The sequence below is a fragment of the Protopterus annectens genome, chromosome 10.part0, assembly GCF_019279795.1.
Source record: "Protopterus annectens isolate FY-2018-M chromosome 10.part0, PAN1.0, whole genome shotgun sequence".
NCBI lineage: Eukaryota > Metazoa > Chordata > Ceratodontiformes > Protopteridae > Protopterus > Protopterus annectens.
In genome coordinates this window covers 1361590897-1361608914 of record NC_056744.1, presented here as the reverse complement: position 1 = coordinate 1361608914, position 18018 = coordinate 1361590897, and positions in this window count along the sequence as shown.

Below are 18018 nucleotides of genomic sequence, written 5' to 3'. Positions count from 1 at the left end.
GAGTGATGGGACCACACAGATGTACCTTACTAACTGAATTCTATATTTTGTTTGCAGAGCTGTAGCTGAGTCAACTGCCTTAGTGCCTTGTGCAAAACCCCCAAACCAAGTTGAGGACTGAAACAAAAAAGAAAAGGAACTTCTTCAACCAATATTTTGGGCCCTCAAAAATACATCTTCAACCAAGGCTGACAAAAGATTAAACATCACAACATCTAGAACCAAAGACGTATTTGCACATACATAATATTTCTTTTTCTACGTATACAGCATATAAATCAGCTGTTACTATTAAGGAGAGTGGCTAATACCACTTTGCTTTAAGCAGATGTCAGTGTGTATTCATAGCTGCCTTACCAGCACTCAGTGACCTTCTGACCACGGCTGTGAGTCAGATGCTTTGCTAGCACCCACTGATGCACTGAAAGGGCCTACCTGTCAGGTAGAGGTGTTACAAAAGCAGAGCTGTTTGTCGGAGATCCTATCGAGACTAGGTCTCAAACACGCAATTTGAGAGGGGATATTGAGTTATATCAAATAAATAAAAATTTGCGAACTATGAGTGAAGAGGAGATATGCCCACTCATAGAAGTACCAAATCCTCAGGCAGGACAAGAAGGGCAGGACCCAACTCTCCTAGTATACAGACCGTGGACACTGGAAGATATCCGGAAAGCCACAGAGGGAATTCCCCATCCAAAAGTTAATTTTAGAAATTTTTTAGAAGACTTGGAAGGTATGAGGTTAAGTTATCACTTAAACGGAGAGGAAGTAGAAAAAGTAGTCAGACAAATAGTAGGACCAGATTGGCACATGATCAGTGGCAACTGGAATCCCCATGACGCTGCGCTTAAGCCCCTCCCACATAGCAGCGCAGAGTTAGACAACAGAGTGTAAGGTCTAACAGACCGAATCTCTGAGAAATGGAAGCCTAGGGTGGACTGGACTTGCATTAATCAATGTATCCAACAAGAAGATGAAACTGTTGATAGGTATTATGCCAGATTATTAGAATGCTTTAATAACCATTGTGGAATGCAGATACCTGAAGACCAAACACATGATTCCTCATATGAGCAGCAGCTAAAGAATGCATTTTTAAAAGGCAGTATTGCACCCATAAGCAGTTTTATTACGAAGCATATGGTAGACCATCGCACAAGCAGATTACAGTCACTGCTTGAATATGCTAGGCATACCAAAAGGCATTTTAATAACAAAAAGAAAAAGAAAGCCCAAGTATTCACTGTAGGTGACAGAGAAGTTTATTTAGTACAGTCCGGAAAGAAGGGCAAGAAGAATGCCCAGGGAAATAAACAATCTGATCAGCGATCAGAGGACTTTGAATGGCAAAAGAAAAGGGGTGAATGTTTCAAACGCGGTAAAAAGGGACATATGGCAAAGGACTGCAAGAAAAATAAGAAGGCAGCTATGGAGGATAAAAATGAAGAGGGTGAGGACTGATTATATGATAGTCAAGAATCACTGGATAGGAGTAATGAAGAAGGGACAAATGAGAATGTGATAGAGCAGCGAATGTGTTAGGAGAAATAGAGGAAGTGCAGGAAGCTACCGATAGTGAAGACAATGAAATATTAGACCTAGCCTTATTGAGCTTGGAGCTTTATTTGGCTGACACAAAACCAGAAGTTACACCCCTGGTAGAGGGGAGGTAAGTCAAATTTCTGTGTGACTCACGGGCATCACGAACCCTGGTACACCCCTCCAAACTACCGGAGAATTCAGAGTCACATGATTACATATTAGTGAAAGCAGCTAATGGACAGCTGTATTGGGATCCTCTCTCCCATAATATTGCAATAACAGATCCTGTTTCAGGATTAACCCAGAAAAGTAAAATTGTTGTTTCTGCAAAAGGCCCAGTGAACCTTTTGGGCAGAGACCTTATGCAACTATTTGGCATAGCAGTAGTCCCAACCATGCAGGGTATGGAAGTACAGCGACAAATTAATACTTTTGCAGTGCAATCGGAGGGTGAAACATTTTATTGGTACAGCCAGGACTTGGTTATGACCGGTCCTGGGGCAATAACTGGAGAGTTAATTAATGTAGCTATCAGTAAGTTCCCCTCCCTTTGCATTGACATACAACATCTGTTGCACTGTACTCTGTATTATTCTGATACACCAGGACCTGACAAAGAATATGAGCAAGAATTGTTTAAAAACTGTGCAAACAGATTAGTATTGCGTAATCTGTACTGGGACATGAAAGGGAACAGTGTAGTTAGCTGTTCATTGCCCCAGGAGTTCTTTGCACTGTATAAATCAAATCGATTACCACATGTTAGTTTAACTAAGGACAAGAGTATAAAATGGGCAAATCTAGGAGAAAAAGTCACAAAATGGGAAAAGCAGACAGAGTCAGAACTATCAGAACAAGGAGTACAAAGACAGACATTGAATTGGATAACACAGACACACCCAGCTGTACACTTGCAGTCAAGCGGGGACAGCTGAGAAGCACTCTTATTAGAAGAAGAAGAAAAAGCTTTATTAGACATACCAGAGACTCTCTGGTCAACAGGAAAATCAGATGTAGGACTTATTCGTACAGCAGGACCAGTTACCATCATGCCAAAGTCAGCATTTAGACCACAAAAAAGGCAGTACCCCTTAAGAAAAGATGCAGAAGCAGGTATTAAATCTATCATAGCAACTTTACTTAAGGAAGAAATACTGGTGGAATCTCCTGATTCACCATGTAACACACCCTTATTCCCGGCTAAAAAAGCAAATGGGGAATGGCATATGGTCCAAGATTCGCAAGCTGTAAATGACACAGTAATATCAAGGGCACCCACGGTGCCAGATCCACACACCCTATTAAATGATCTAAAGCCTCAACAAAAATATTTTTCTGTGGTAGATATTAGCAATGCGTTCTTTTCAATACCGATACACCCTGACAGCCAGTATTGGTTTGCATTTACATTTCAGGGGAAATGGTATACATATACGTGACTACCACAGGGATATTGTGAAAGTCCAACGATATTCTCACAAGAGATGGCAAGTAACTTAGCGGAGTATACCCCACCAAAAGGTAGTCAGATTTTACTTTATGTTGATGACATCCTGCTGGCAGCCCCCACCCAGCTAGATTGTAAGGAAGACACTATAGCATTATTGAAATTCTTAGCCGCTGAAAGACACAAAGTAAGCAATGATAAATTGCAGCTTTGGAGAAAACAAGTTAAGTACCTTGGATATGTAATATCCAAAGAGGGTAGGACATTAGATGAAGACAGAAAAATAGCAATCTCACAAGCACCAAAACCCACAACCAAGAAGGAAATGATGTCCTTTCTTGGTACGACTAATTTTTGTCGGAGCTGGATCCCAAACTATGCTTTGGAATCTGCACCATTAACCAACCTGATTTTTCAGAAGCCTATGGCAACACAAGATTTGATACAATGGACACCAGAAGCAGAATTAGCTTTCTGTAAACTGAAACAGTTGATAGCATCCTCATTGGTTTCAGGATTACCAAACTATCATAAACGTTTCTTCCAAACCGTAGATTGTAAGCAAGGTTATATGACGTCAGTATTGACACAACAACATGGGGACAAGCAACACCCCATTGCTTACTATTCATCACAACTGGACCCAGAGGTGCGGTCTTTGCCCCACTGTGTACAAAAGGTAGTTGCAGCCACAATGGCAGTGCAGGCTTCGGCCTCAGTAGTATTATTCCAACCTCTCACATTGAGAGTGCCTCATGCAGTCACGATTATTTTACTGCAAGAGAAGGTAGCATATCTTTCCCCTGCTAGACATCTATCCTGTATGACTATCTTGTTGAGCCAACCTCACATGACAATTGAACATTCTACCTTGCTCCCAACTCCTGCAGATGGCACACCGCACAGCTGCCTGCAGGTAGTTGAGCAAAAGACACTGCCCAGAAAAGACCTCATGGATGTTCCCTTGGATGATGCCGAGGTGACATATTACGTGGACGGCTCATGCAGAAAGGGTCCTACAGGACGGAACCTAACAGGATATGCAGTAGTTTCTGATACTGCAATTATAGAAGCAAAACCTTTACCACATAGCTTATCTGCACAAGCAGCTGAATTGATTGCCTTGACACGAGCATGTACCTCAGCAAAGGGTAAATGTGTGAACATTTTTACAGACAGCCAGTATGCTTTTTCTACTGTACATGTTTTTGTGCAACAGTGGAAAAATTGAGGAATGGTGACATACTGGCAAACCGATTAATCATGCACAGTTTATTTTAGATTTGTTAGAATCAATTCAGTTACCTCAGAAAGTAGCTATTTGTAAATGCATAGCTTATACCAAGCAACAAGATAGGATTTCAAAAGGCAATGCTAGAGCTGACACAGCTGCAAAGCAAGCAGCCTCAGAAGCATTTCTTTTGAACGAGGAATTACAACCTTCTCAGATTTTAGACTTAGACATGTTGAAAACAATGCAAACACTTACTACACAGGCAGAAAAAAAAAAAGTGAGTAAGGCGAGGAGCACTCCTCAAAGAAGGACTGTACATCTCCAAAGAAGGAAAACCAATATTGCCATCTAATTTGTTTAGATATGCAGCTTTGTTGAGCCATGGGCAATGCCATGTCTCAACAGGGGGGATGGTACAGTTTGTCAACCAGGTATTCACTACATACGGATTTACAAACTATACAAAAAAATTTTGTTTATCATGCCACACCTGTAACAAACATCATGCACAGGGGGCATTAAAGCCCAAGCAAGGGAGTTTCCCTACACCACCATATCCGTTTCATACTATTTGTATGGATTTCATAGAATTGAGTAAATGTGAAAATAAACGTTACTGCCTTGTCATTATAGATATGTTTTCCAAATGGGTGGAAGCTTTTCTGACTAAAAATCCAGATGCAGCTACAGTTGCAAAGGCTCTGGTTAAAGAGATTATTCCTAAATTTGGTATACCGGAAAGGATCTACAGTGACAATGGCACACATTTCATAAATCAAACTATACAGCAACTCAGTAGATATTTTGGAATTTCTTTGAAAAACCATTGTGCATATCATCCTCAATCTGCAGGGTTGGTGGAGAGGCACAATGGGATTTTAAAGAACAAGCTTAGGAAGTTGATGTCAGATACACAAAAGAATTGAGTGTACTGCCTGCCCCTGGCACTGCTGAGCATGAGAACTGTTCCGAATGCGAAAGGATTGACTCCTTTTGAGATAATATTTGGGAGGGCATACTATACCCTTCAGTGGAAATCTCTCATGCCCACGGACCAGGAAGCAGACTGTACACTAGCAAGATATATGGGGCATATGCTGAACTCTAAACATCTTTTGCAGTCTTCTGCTTCAGGTAAAGAGCCAAATCAACCATTGGAAGCGACAGTAGCCCCAGGCGACTAGGTCTGGGTGAAGATTGTCAACCGGAAGAACTCGAACTCGCCAAAGTGAGAGGGACCTTACCAGGTCCTCTTGTCGACACCCACAGCAGTCAAGATCAGTGAGAAATCCTCTTGGATCCATTTGACACACTGTAAACTTTGCAAAAACTTTGAGTTAGATAAAAATCTTGCTGTTTCACAGAAAGACTAAACATGACAGAATCTAGAGCAAACAGGAATGCAGAACAACCCCAGAAGTATTGCATAGTTATCCTGTTAATTGTACTGACAACAATAATCTTTTTGCTGTGGCCCATCCTTTTTTCGGCCACACCAGCTGAACTGAATAAACGTGATGAGCCAACCATAGACTGGCACCCGAACTTTAACACTTATCAGGCAATTACACGTGTGTATGCTGAGACTTTTAATGTTTAGAATTGCTGGATTTGCACAGCCATACCAACAGCATACGGGGGGTTATTAATGACTGCAGTCTCTTTAGGGGTCAATGAGACCTGGGAAAATTTGGTTTATGAGACTGTAGCTATCAAAGCACATGATAAAGTAGCACTGTATTTGCCTGTGACACAAAAGGGAATTGTATGTTTTTATAAGAATAACACAAATCAAGTGGGTTGGTGTAGGTGCAATGTGACTGTACATTACAAATGTTATACCAAAGCAAACAGAATGGATACATTTTGTAATTCGAATTATGACTCATTTCTCGAGTCCATGCACAAGACTATTGATGAAGTGCAACGTAATCCTGTTCTTTTTAAGCAACTGTCTGTAATAGATTGGAAAATGTTTCATGCAGGGCAGCCATTTCGTAGTAAAGTAACTACTAAGGTAGAGGATTGTTATTTGTGTGTGGTAAGAAAGCATATAAATGGTTACCTGAGAATTGGTCCGGCAGTTGTTTTTTGGGGTACCTCATTCCGGCCATATGACACACTGCAGTTTTCCTCAGGGAAATATTCGAAATACCCGAGATGTAGCCAAGAAAGCTGTCAGAAAGCCTGAGAATCCAGTGGGACGGATCGAGGCGGGCCAGAAAGACCATCATACCGTGGATACCAAGCTGATGCACATGGACTTGAGTGATGCTGTCATATCGTGGGCAGGCATATTACCAGCATATGGAGCGGCAAAATCAATTTGGGAACTGCGAAAACTGTCTAAACTTTTCGAAGTAATGAGTAATGCAACTTTTTCTGCTTTTGAATTGATAACTGATGAACTGAATGCATGAACTGTAGTGCTCCAGAATCGTATGGCTCTCGACTTCACCCTAGCGGTGAGAGGTGGTACGTGCACTTTAATCAAAGAAGAGTGTTGTGTGTATATACCTGATTATCAACATGAAATAAACGACCACCTTGAGGTGAGAAAGCAAGTGTCGGCCATGACCAAACCAGGCCCCAACCCACTGACGGACTTTTTCCAGAATTTGTTTGGGGGGGTGGGGTACCTTCATAATGAGCATATTAATAGCTGTCTGTGTGGGGATACTCCTGTTGGGAGTGTGTGCATGTTATGGTATACCCTGCATAAAAAACTGATTAAAGAATTGATAGACATGTCAGTATCTGAAACCTTGTATCAAAACACTGAGGTTGATAAATTGTTGGAAAATGAAATGCTTTCAGAAGTTTAAACTAAATGACTCACCTAACCGCATATCCCAAGTGGAAGAGGTTAGGAGAAGAAACTAACTGTTTATGCTTTTGAACAGAATAAAAAGTGTTAATGGGGGAAATGTTAGAAAAATATGTATTCACATATATAGTATTCATATATGTATTAGTGTTATGCTTGCTGCATTAGAAGTCTAAAAGGGTTAACACATTTATTCTGTTACAGGCTTGAAAATAATTACATGTACTTTCTGACTTTGCTTCAGGTCAGCTCAGTGAATGACCTTGTTCATACACTGAGAAACAGATGATTTTGCTAGCATTAGGAGAATAGAACGATACAGCATTCTGAAATGTTATTAGACTTAGGCAAATAACCTTGTTCATGTTGAGTGAACACTGCAGATGTAGAGGAACTAGATAAGACTGTAGGCTGTAATCAGTATACGCTTTGTGCTCAAAGTAGGAAAGAATCACGAATTGTAACACCGAATATGAGTGAATTGTTACAGACCGGTGGTCAGCAAGGCCACGTTGTTTTTGAGAAAACTTTCTCATGGGAACATTTATAATTGTTATATCAGTAGAAAAACTTAGTAAACACCTGTTTTAGAACAATGCTTAGAGTTGTATTTAATTATGTCAGCTTAGAGGGCAATGGCTTATAGAACAGTATAATAATGAAGGATTTCCTGTATAATGTCAGACAGACTTCTGAACTGCATTTTTGTCTCCTTGTACAAGAATAATGGAGCCTTAACTGAACCTTGGCTGCATTGATCTTTGATTATTCCTTTGACAGTAATTGAACCACTTCAGCACCTACTGACCTAATGTGCAAGACTGTGAATGGTAAAAGCACAAGAGCCTTCACTAAAATTCAGAGCAAGGATTTGAAGTATGGCACCACACAAATATCCACTAGTATACTGTTTTGGGCTATAAATAACAGGGATGACTCCATTACCCACTGACCTACTGGGTATGCCTGTGAGGATAAAACCCCACCAGTTGAGGTATAAAATGGTACTCTACCATTATCCTCTGGTCCTGACAACAGTGTTTTTGTGATTGGACTTCACCAGTGTCCATTGGAATATTTAACTCAACTGTGTGTCTGATGGGGATGTCAGAGCAGATAGTTGAGCCATGGGGACCACATCATCAGCCACAGAGCTGGTGAGCAGTCCTATAAATGATGGTGAATACAAGGCAACCTCTAACAAGTTAATCATGACTGTCCTTGCTGGGGACCACACTAGCTCCTATACATACAGTTCCTGATTATGGCTGTGATTGGTGCCACTTCATTACTTGCTTTTTTTTCCTGCAGAGTCTATAATTAATCAGAGACAGTGCTCCAATAAGTTCTGTTTCAGCAGTTGTAAAGCAGCCAAGAAAACCTAAACCAAGCCCATGTAAACAAAGCAAGAGTATAAGTAATATATAAGTATGCCAAATGGCTGTGATATGCCTCCACCTTCAAAGCCAAGGTGGCTACTATGAAAGATATTAAAACAACATGAGTCAATCCTTTTAAGTATAGTCAAAGGAATGGGCCAAACATATGCAACTGGAAAAAATAGCTGTAGGCAAAGACCATCAGATGTATAACACATGCAGGACCAGGGAAATGGAGGCTAACCACCATCATGCTTACAGCACCGTATATTTATGGAATCACATAGTACCACTGATATCCTAAGCTGTAAGTGGTGGTCTGACACAATATTCACTGATACACTAAAAAGGAATATGTGATGTGGTCACATAGTACCCACTGATATCCTAAGCTGTAAGTGGTGGTTTGACTCTGTATTCACTGATACACAGAACAAGGGTGTGTCATGGGGGTCACATAGTACCCAGTGGTATTTTGAGCAGGGCTATGATATCCTGGGTTGAGGTGTGAGTTGTGGGGTCACACAGTACTCAATGATATACTGGATAGAGATCTGAATGATAGTGCAACACAGTAGCAACTGATATTATGAGAACAGTTTTTTGTGCCAAAATAATTGAAATTACGTTTCTAGTGGTTAAACCTCAAACCTTGTAGGATGTGAGGGAGGAGACAACTTATTTATGCTAACAGACCCTTTTAATTAATTTGGCTGTTATTTTTGCTTGTATGAGTACTATTTGTTGTTTGCGATGCCCTCCATGACATTATGGAGTGACCAACTGAACAGGATATGGAAAGAAAGATAAAAGCAAACGACATAATGATCATGACTGTAGGTGCTAGAGAGAATATCGGTACAGTATGACATAATGAACAGCCCTGTTAGGAACTGAGAACTTATCAGTAGCCTTTGAAACACTGTGGCTCAATAAGGGAGACAAGGTTCACCTTATTTCTTAGTATCATTCCACTCCTTATTCTCCCTTTACATTTAGTGTAACATATATAATATCATTCCACTCCTTATCTTCCCTTTACATTTAGTGTAATTGTACAATATCAATCCACTCCTTATCCTCCCTTTACATTTAGTGTAACTGTATAATATCATTCCACTCCTTATCCTCCCTTTACATTTAGTGTAACTGTATAATATCATTCCACTCCTTATCATCCCTTTACATTTAGTTTAACTGTATAATATCATTCCACTCCTTATCCTCCTTTTACATTTAGTGTAACTGTATAATATCATTCCACTCCTTATACTTCCTTTATATTTAGTGTAACTGTATATCATTCCACTCCTTATCCCCCTTTTACATTTAGTGTAACTGTATAATATCATCCCACTCCTTATCATCCCTTTACATTTAGTGTAACTGTATAATATCATTCCACTCCTTATCCTTCCTTTACATTTAGTGTAACTGTATAATATCATCCCACTCCTTATTCTCCCTTTACATTTAGTGTAACTGTATAATATCATTCCACTCCTTATCCTTCCTTTACATTTAGTGTAACTGTATAATATCATTCCACTCCTTATCCTTCCTTTACATTTAGTGTAACTGTATAATATCATTCCCCTCCTTATCCTCCCTTTACATTTAGTGTAACTGTACAATATCATTCCACTCCTTATCCTCCCTTTACATTTAGTGTAACTGTATAATATCATTCCACTCCTTATCCTTCCTTTACATTTAGTGTAACTGTATAATATCATTCCACTCCTTATCCTCCCTTTACATTTAGTGTAACTGTATAATATCATTCCACTCCTTATCCTTCCTTTACATTTAGTGTAACTGTATAATATCATTCCACTCCTTATTCTTCCTTTACATTTAGTGTAACTGTATACTATCATTCATCTCCTTATCCTCCCTTTACATTCAGTGTAACTGTATAATATCATTCCACTCCTTATCCTCCATTTACATTTAGTGTAACTGTATATCATTCCACTCCTTATTCTCCCTTTACATTTAGTTTAACTGTATAATATCATTCCACTCATTATCCTTCCTTTACATTTAGTGTAACTGTATAATATCATTCCACTCCTTATCCTCCCTTTACATTTAGTGTAACTGTATAATATCATTCCACTCCTTATCCTCCCTTTACAGTTAGTGTAACTGTATAATATCATTCCACTCCTTATCTTCCCTTTACATTTAGTGTAATTGTATAATATCATTCCACTCCTTATCCTCCCTTTACATTTAGTGTAACTGTATAATATCATTCCACTCCTTATCCTCCCTTTACATTTAGTGTAACTGTATAATATCATTCCACTCCTTATCCTCCCTTTACATTTAGTGTAACTGTATAATATCATCCCACTCCTTATCCTCCCTTTACATTTAGTGTAACTGTATAATATCATTCCACTCCTTATCCTTCTTTTACATTTAGTGAAACTGTATGATATCATTCTACTCCTTATCCTTTCCTTTACATTTAGTGTAACTGTATAATATCATTCTACTCCTTATCCTCCCTTTACATTTAGTGTAACTGTATAATATCATTCCACTCCTTATCCTCCCTTTACATTTAGTGTAACTGTATAATATCATTCCACTCCTTAGCCTTCCTTTATATTTAGTGTGACTGTATATCATTCCACTCCTTATCCTCCCTTTACATTTAGTGTAACTGTATAATATCATCCCACTCCTTATCCTCCCTTTACATTTAGTGTAACTGTATAATATCATTCTACTCCTTATCCTCCCTTTACATTTAGTGTAACTGTATAATATCATTCCACTCCTTATCCTTCCTTTACATTTAGTATAACTGTAACTAACATATCATCTGATAGTAGAAATCTCATCTGACTTACCACCAAATGTGTAGATGTCAGCCTTCTAAAATACATATTCTTTGCATTCTTCACTAAAAAGGATATTTTATCATACAGAAATTACAAAAATGCACTCTCTAACTTTCTAAGCAAAATTCAGAATGATGGATGACACATCAGTACCCCCCAATGCAGTGAACAATGGTATGAGTTACAGAGCTTTGCCATCACCTAGCAACATAATGGGAAGGACTGTGATGGGTGCCACATCAGAACTTGCTGGAATCAAGATCACAGTTGTACATAGTGGAGCACATCAACAGCTACTGCCATTGTGAACAAGGCTGTGGTGATAAGACCATAACATTCACTAAAATATTATTATGCAAAGCTGTGAATGATGACATTAAGCCAGTAACCACCGATATTCCACTCGGGCTGTGAATGACTGGGGACATACTAGTACCAATGACATATCAGTCGAGGCTGGGAATGATGGAGGAATGATGGGGGACACAGCAGTACCCACTGATATACCAGTTAAGGCTGTGAATGATGGGAATGCACCAGTACCCATTGATATATCAGTTAAGGTTGTGAATGGTGGGAACGCATCAATACCCACTGATATATATTTATAGCACAAACACTGCTAAACAAAACAATACATTCTTGCAATGAAAACAGACTTAGCATTAACAGTAACCTTTTCTGCCCTTGAAACTCACAATCATTGAAATGGCATTGAAGCCCACATTCAAAGAAAATGCATCTGGTCAGTAGCTGATAAAGTTTGCCTTGGAGCAATTTTCAAATCAGAGACCCCTTGCACAGATTTTTAGACAATACAGACATGCATGTGTCCTTTTATTCACCTTCCTGATGTTATTAAATTATAGCCCTTATATAATACAGCACCACTTGTTAGAGTGTGTTTAAAATTTGTACTTTTGAACATTTTTCAAGTAAGTAATGAAAAAAAATGTATGAAACAATAATGACAAAGCTACCCATTTCAGAACATTTCCACCATAAAAGGCCACTCAATATCAGTCATTATGCACAATCTCTGCAGAAGTAAAAGACATCTAACTAATGAAAAGGTTGTTCTAAATAGCTTTATATTCAGTGTTTCATCTACAAATTCAGTGCCTGCTGCCCTTGAATAATAAATTGTCTAGTTTACATAAAGAAAATGGTAAGCGGGTAATATTGTAGTAAGAAATGGTTGGCAGGGGGCGTGGCCAAGATGGCGAGTAGTTAACTGTACTGTTTTTTAGCTCGGCTTCATTTTAACATCTCTGACAAGATTTTTAATAAAAAACGCAAATAGAACATTTCAAATCTTGATGGTTTTATAGTTAAACATCTGCTGAAAGATTTACTAAAAAAATAAGTGTGAAACTCTTAATTGCCACACTAAGCTCAGTGTACAGGACAGTACAATGAAAAAAGACATGCAGGCTATACTAAGTAACATCAGTGAGTTATCTGTAAAGATAGATACATTAGAAAGCAAAATGGACAATTTCAAACAGGAATGTAAAAGCCAAGTTGAAGTGCTGAGTGAATCTCTTAAACAACAATCATCACAAATCTTGAGTATAGAAGAGGCAATGCCTGATTTTGATGGAAGATTACATGAAAATGAAAATAATACTGAATTTCTTTTAAAACAAAACAACTTATTCTGGGAAACAATAGACTTACAGAACAGATCTAGAAGGAATAACACCAGGATTTATGGGATCCCTGAAAAAGAAGGGGGAGACAGTATGATTCAATTCCTTAATACCTGGCTGCCTAAAACTTTGAACCTGCCTGAAGCTTTTTCCTTTGGCATCAAAAGGACAAACAGATCACTTTCTAACTCATCTTTAAAAAACACCTTCACGAAGGTCAGTGATCGTAAGATTTTTCTTAAGTCAAGATAAGGATTTAGTCTTAAAAGCTGTATGGACTAATTATCCAGTTAAAATTAAAGAAAATATTATAATATTTGACAATAACTATTCAACATTAGTCATGTCAAAGAGAAACATATGTGTGCCACTTATTAAAAGCTTAAAGAAAAACAAATTTAAAGCACATATCTTGTTTCCAGCAAAAATAAGGATTCACCTTCCAGAAAGAAAGAAGATTTTTAATACCTTGGAAGATGCAATGGACTTTATACAGAAAAATAAAACCCTAGAAAAACAGAAGAAATGGACTGGACTCTATCAACTTCTTTGAAGAGAAACAAGTGATGGTTGGTTAATAAAAGACAAAAACAGTAAAAAATGAGGGACAAATGAAAATCAATGTATGTCATAGCTATGAATTCTTATTAATGTAAAGAAATGCTTGAATACTTATGAACAGGTGCTGAATATTATTTTTTTACAAGGTAAATCATTTCTTTTTTTCTTTCTTTCTCTACTTCAAATGGTTACTAGTTCCCCTTTTTAAAATGTTAGAGTTTGATTCTTTTAGCTATACATGAAATTAAATCCACTTATTTTCTTTTAAAGTTTAAAGTGTTAAACTATTCATTTTATTAAAAGTTAATTACTATTATGATGAAACTTATGTTAAGTGGCACACTCTGATATCTTGGCATAGCTGAGTAATGTACTATTAAATATAATTCAGGGTGCAACAAATGACACTAAAGAGGCATGTTAAGTTATATTCTGGGTTCTTAAAATGGTCCAGTAGTGTGGTAGCTTGGATTCACTTGTGAGCATTTTTATGTGAATTGTAACTGATGGACTGTTCATGTACAAGACCTTATCATAAAAAAACAGCTTGAAACAACTTAGAGTCATGAGCACTTTTGTGATGCTGTGGGAGTTCTGAAAATTCTAAGAACTGCCCAAGTTACTTCTTCCTGTCTAAAAGTAAATAATTATAATATTTTCAATCATATGCTAAGATGTTAAAGAATACAAGTTAGATAATAAGTAAAATACAGTGAATTGCATCCTAAACCACTGTCACTTATTACAAAGTTCTGAATGCTTGCTACTGATGGTATACTTGACATGCAATAACACCCAGGAAGGTTATGTTATTTTATAAAAAAGTATATAATACATAGTCTCTTGCATATATAAAAATTATTATTGGAATGTTATCATATAATTAGAGTAACAGTCACACTTTTACAAGTTAAATCTGTATCACACATAACTTATTCTTGTAATGCAAGTTTATAGCTTATGTCTCCTTTAAAAAAATGACAGATTACTTTATATTAAACATCTCATACAAATAGTGCTTACTGAATCATTAAATGTCATTTCTTTAAATACAATAACTTTTTAGTGGTTAACATACATTGAAATGTTTTTATTTGTCTTTTAGTGATTTGGAATGGTTTGAGGGATTGATGTATAATGTAAAGGTGGCTTGGATTCATTTGTAAATGTTTTTCTGTGAACAGTAGCTGATAAACTGTTCATTTGCAAACCCTTGTCAAGAGGACCATCTTGAAATAGCTTAATTTGAGTCATGAGCACTTTTGTGATGGTGTGGGAGTTCTGAAAATTCTAAGAACTGTCCAAGTTACTTCTTCCTGTCTAAAAGTAAATAATTATAATATTTTGAATCATATGCTAAAATGTCAAAGAATACAAGTTAGATAATAAGTAAAAGACAGTGAACTGCATCCTAAACCACTGTCAGCTATTATAGCAATAACCCATGCCTGGGTGTGGGTAATGCTGAATTTACCCACGGTTGGCGTGGTTTGGTCCCGAAGGCGAAGCCCGAGGGAACAAACAAAGCCAACCGTGGGTAAATACAGCATTACCCACACCCAGAAGTGGGTTATTGCTATTATACCATGACATTATTTAAGAAAAGAAGCTATTACTTTTCTTAAATAATGGCATAGTATAATGCCTGTTTATTGTCCTTCTGCAGATGTCTGGCATCCGCAGCAGTTCTGATGTACTGCGCGCCTGCGCAGTACATCAGAGCTGTGGGCAAAAGCAATGGAGAAAGCAAGATCTCCGTTGCTTTTTTACTGTTAGCTATGTTAAATGGGTTTAACATAGTGACACAGTTTTAAAATAAGCAACGGAGATGTCCGTTGCTTATTTTAAAACTGTCTCGCTATGTTAAACCCATTTAACATAGCGAACAGTAAAAAGCAACGGAGATCTTGCTTTCTCCGTTGCTTTAAACCTGTCTCGCTATGTTAAATGGGTTTAGCATAGCGAGACAGCTTTAAAATAAGCAACGGAGATCCTCCGTTGCTTATTTTAAAGCTGTCTCGCTATGTTAAACCCATTTAACATAGCGAGACAGTGTTTTAAAAGTAGAGTTATACTAATGGAAAAAAGTCCGGGCGACCGGACCTTTTTCCATTAGTATAACTTGATTTACAATGTGCACGCTGGCCAATCAGCATGCACGTTTTGGGGGGGTTATGGTATAATAAATAGTTCTGAATGCTTGCAGTATACCAAAAGGATAGTTTATATACTAGCCTATGGAAAGACACGTCTGATAAAATAATTTAAAACTGTGTTTCTCTGTTATTGTCTCTTTTTAATGATAACAAAACTTAATATATCAGAACAATTTACTATAGGAAGTTTAAATCTTAAAAGGGAAGATTTTTCAGGTTCCTATTACGTTGTCGAAGTTTCACAACTTTGAACACCATATGGTCGAACCCATATGTTCGAAGTTATAAAACTTCAAAAACATTAAAAAAAAAACAAAAAAAACATTCAAAACACAACTCCAACAACCAACTCACAAAAGACAAAATGAAACACATTGGATCAGAACCAAAACCACCAGTTTATTAATTAACAGGGATCTGGTACCTCAGCAATTCACCTTCAAGGATCACAGTCAAATAATATTCTGCCATTTTTATATTCAAACAAACAGCAGGCAATCGATAATTGTGACAATTAGATAAAACAATTTAGTATTAAAGGCATAGTGTTACCAACCTTACAAACACAGATACATCACCAAGCTTTAATACCACAGTCTGGTACCAATATATATAAAGAATGCATATACATAAATACATTTTAATTAAATCCTTTGCTCATACAATATACAAAAAAGTTTTGTAAATAAATTCAAGCATTTATTTCATGATTAAGACCTAATGGAGATAACGTCTTATATTTAAAAATCAACTTTTTCTCCAATTTCAATAATTTAGCTATATAATCACCCCCCTCCCAGGTAATAAAGGTTTAGCAAGTACACAATAAAAAAGCCCAGAATCATTTGCATCATATGCATCATTAAAATGCTTAGCTACAGGACTTAAAGAGTTGCGAGTCTTCACATCCCTTATATGTTCAAAAATACGAACCTTAACACACCACTTTGTTTGACCCACATACCATTTAGGTCTGGGGCAATTACAACCTAAAATGTACACAACCCCAGTTGAATTACAGTTAAAGAAGTGCTTACAATCAAATGTTTTCCCATTAATAACATGGCCTGACAAATTCCTAACCCTCGGACACACACTACAATGACCACATGGAAACATTCAACACATAAAACCTGTATTAACTCTCGATTCAAAATTATAATTCAAAATCTCTTTCAAATTCTTTCCCCTACAAAAAGAAAAAGTAACAAACTTGGGAAAAAGATAACCAATATTTTCATCCACAGATATCAAATACCCAAATCTTTTCACAATATTAACTAAAATATGTGAAAAGGATGAAACCTAGTGCAAAATAAATCTTCTCACAACCTACCAGAGAATCCAACCTTTCTCCTAGGTTTCTACCCTTGTGTGCCTTTAGTGTAATGCCCTTAAGCACACATTGCTTGGCAACCTGAATTTGTTCCTCCCCATACCCTTTATTTTTCAACCTTATCTCAACTTTATTTAATTCAGATAACCTTAAGTTATCATCACTGGTTTGTTTGTGTTTTTCGGCATTTCCTGGTTAGGGGTCGCCACAGCGGAACTCTGGTCTGCTAGTGATTGGCAGTAGAGTTTTACATGCTGGCTTGCTGGACCTAACGCACAACCTTCAACGAAGGAACGCCCATTCACGCATGTCACCACACAGAAGACGCTCTAACTGAGAATTGAACGGGCAACGTCTAACTGTGAGGCGACAACACTACCGCAGCACCACCACCACAGACTAAAGAGTATCAAATATATAAGGGTAAATATAAATGTTCTATTATATGATAATCTACACTAGGATTGTAGCGAAAATATAAAACCTAGGAATATAGTAATAGTACAAGAAATAGCATGCAAACAGAGGAAAAGATCAGAATAAGTAAATATATATATATAGTTAAATAATATAAATATGTCTACAAGGGTATGAGGTTGGCATAGTGGGTTTGATTCTCACATGGGGTAATTGGCTGGGCTTGGAATGGCCCATGAGGGCAGTTAGGCTGGTACTAATTTATGAACTTATGATCCTATGAACAACTTTACACATATTAAAGAAAATAGAAGAAAATATAAAATCATCTGAACTATAAATCAATAAATATGAAAATAACAACTGACTTCCTCCCTATAGTAGACCAGGGAGATAAGTGAGGTACAGGGAAAGATGACTGTAGAGATATACAGTTTGGTCAACTTATAATAAAGATTCTAAGCACCTGTTTAACGTTTCTTATTCATAACTGACAGGCTTTTTTAAGGTGATGCATACTAATATGAGACACATTAATATGAATCAGAAGCATGAACTAAGCATTGATAGTCTTATGGAATGTTTGAGAGGTAGTTTGTTCATCTT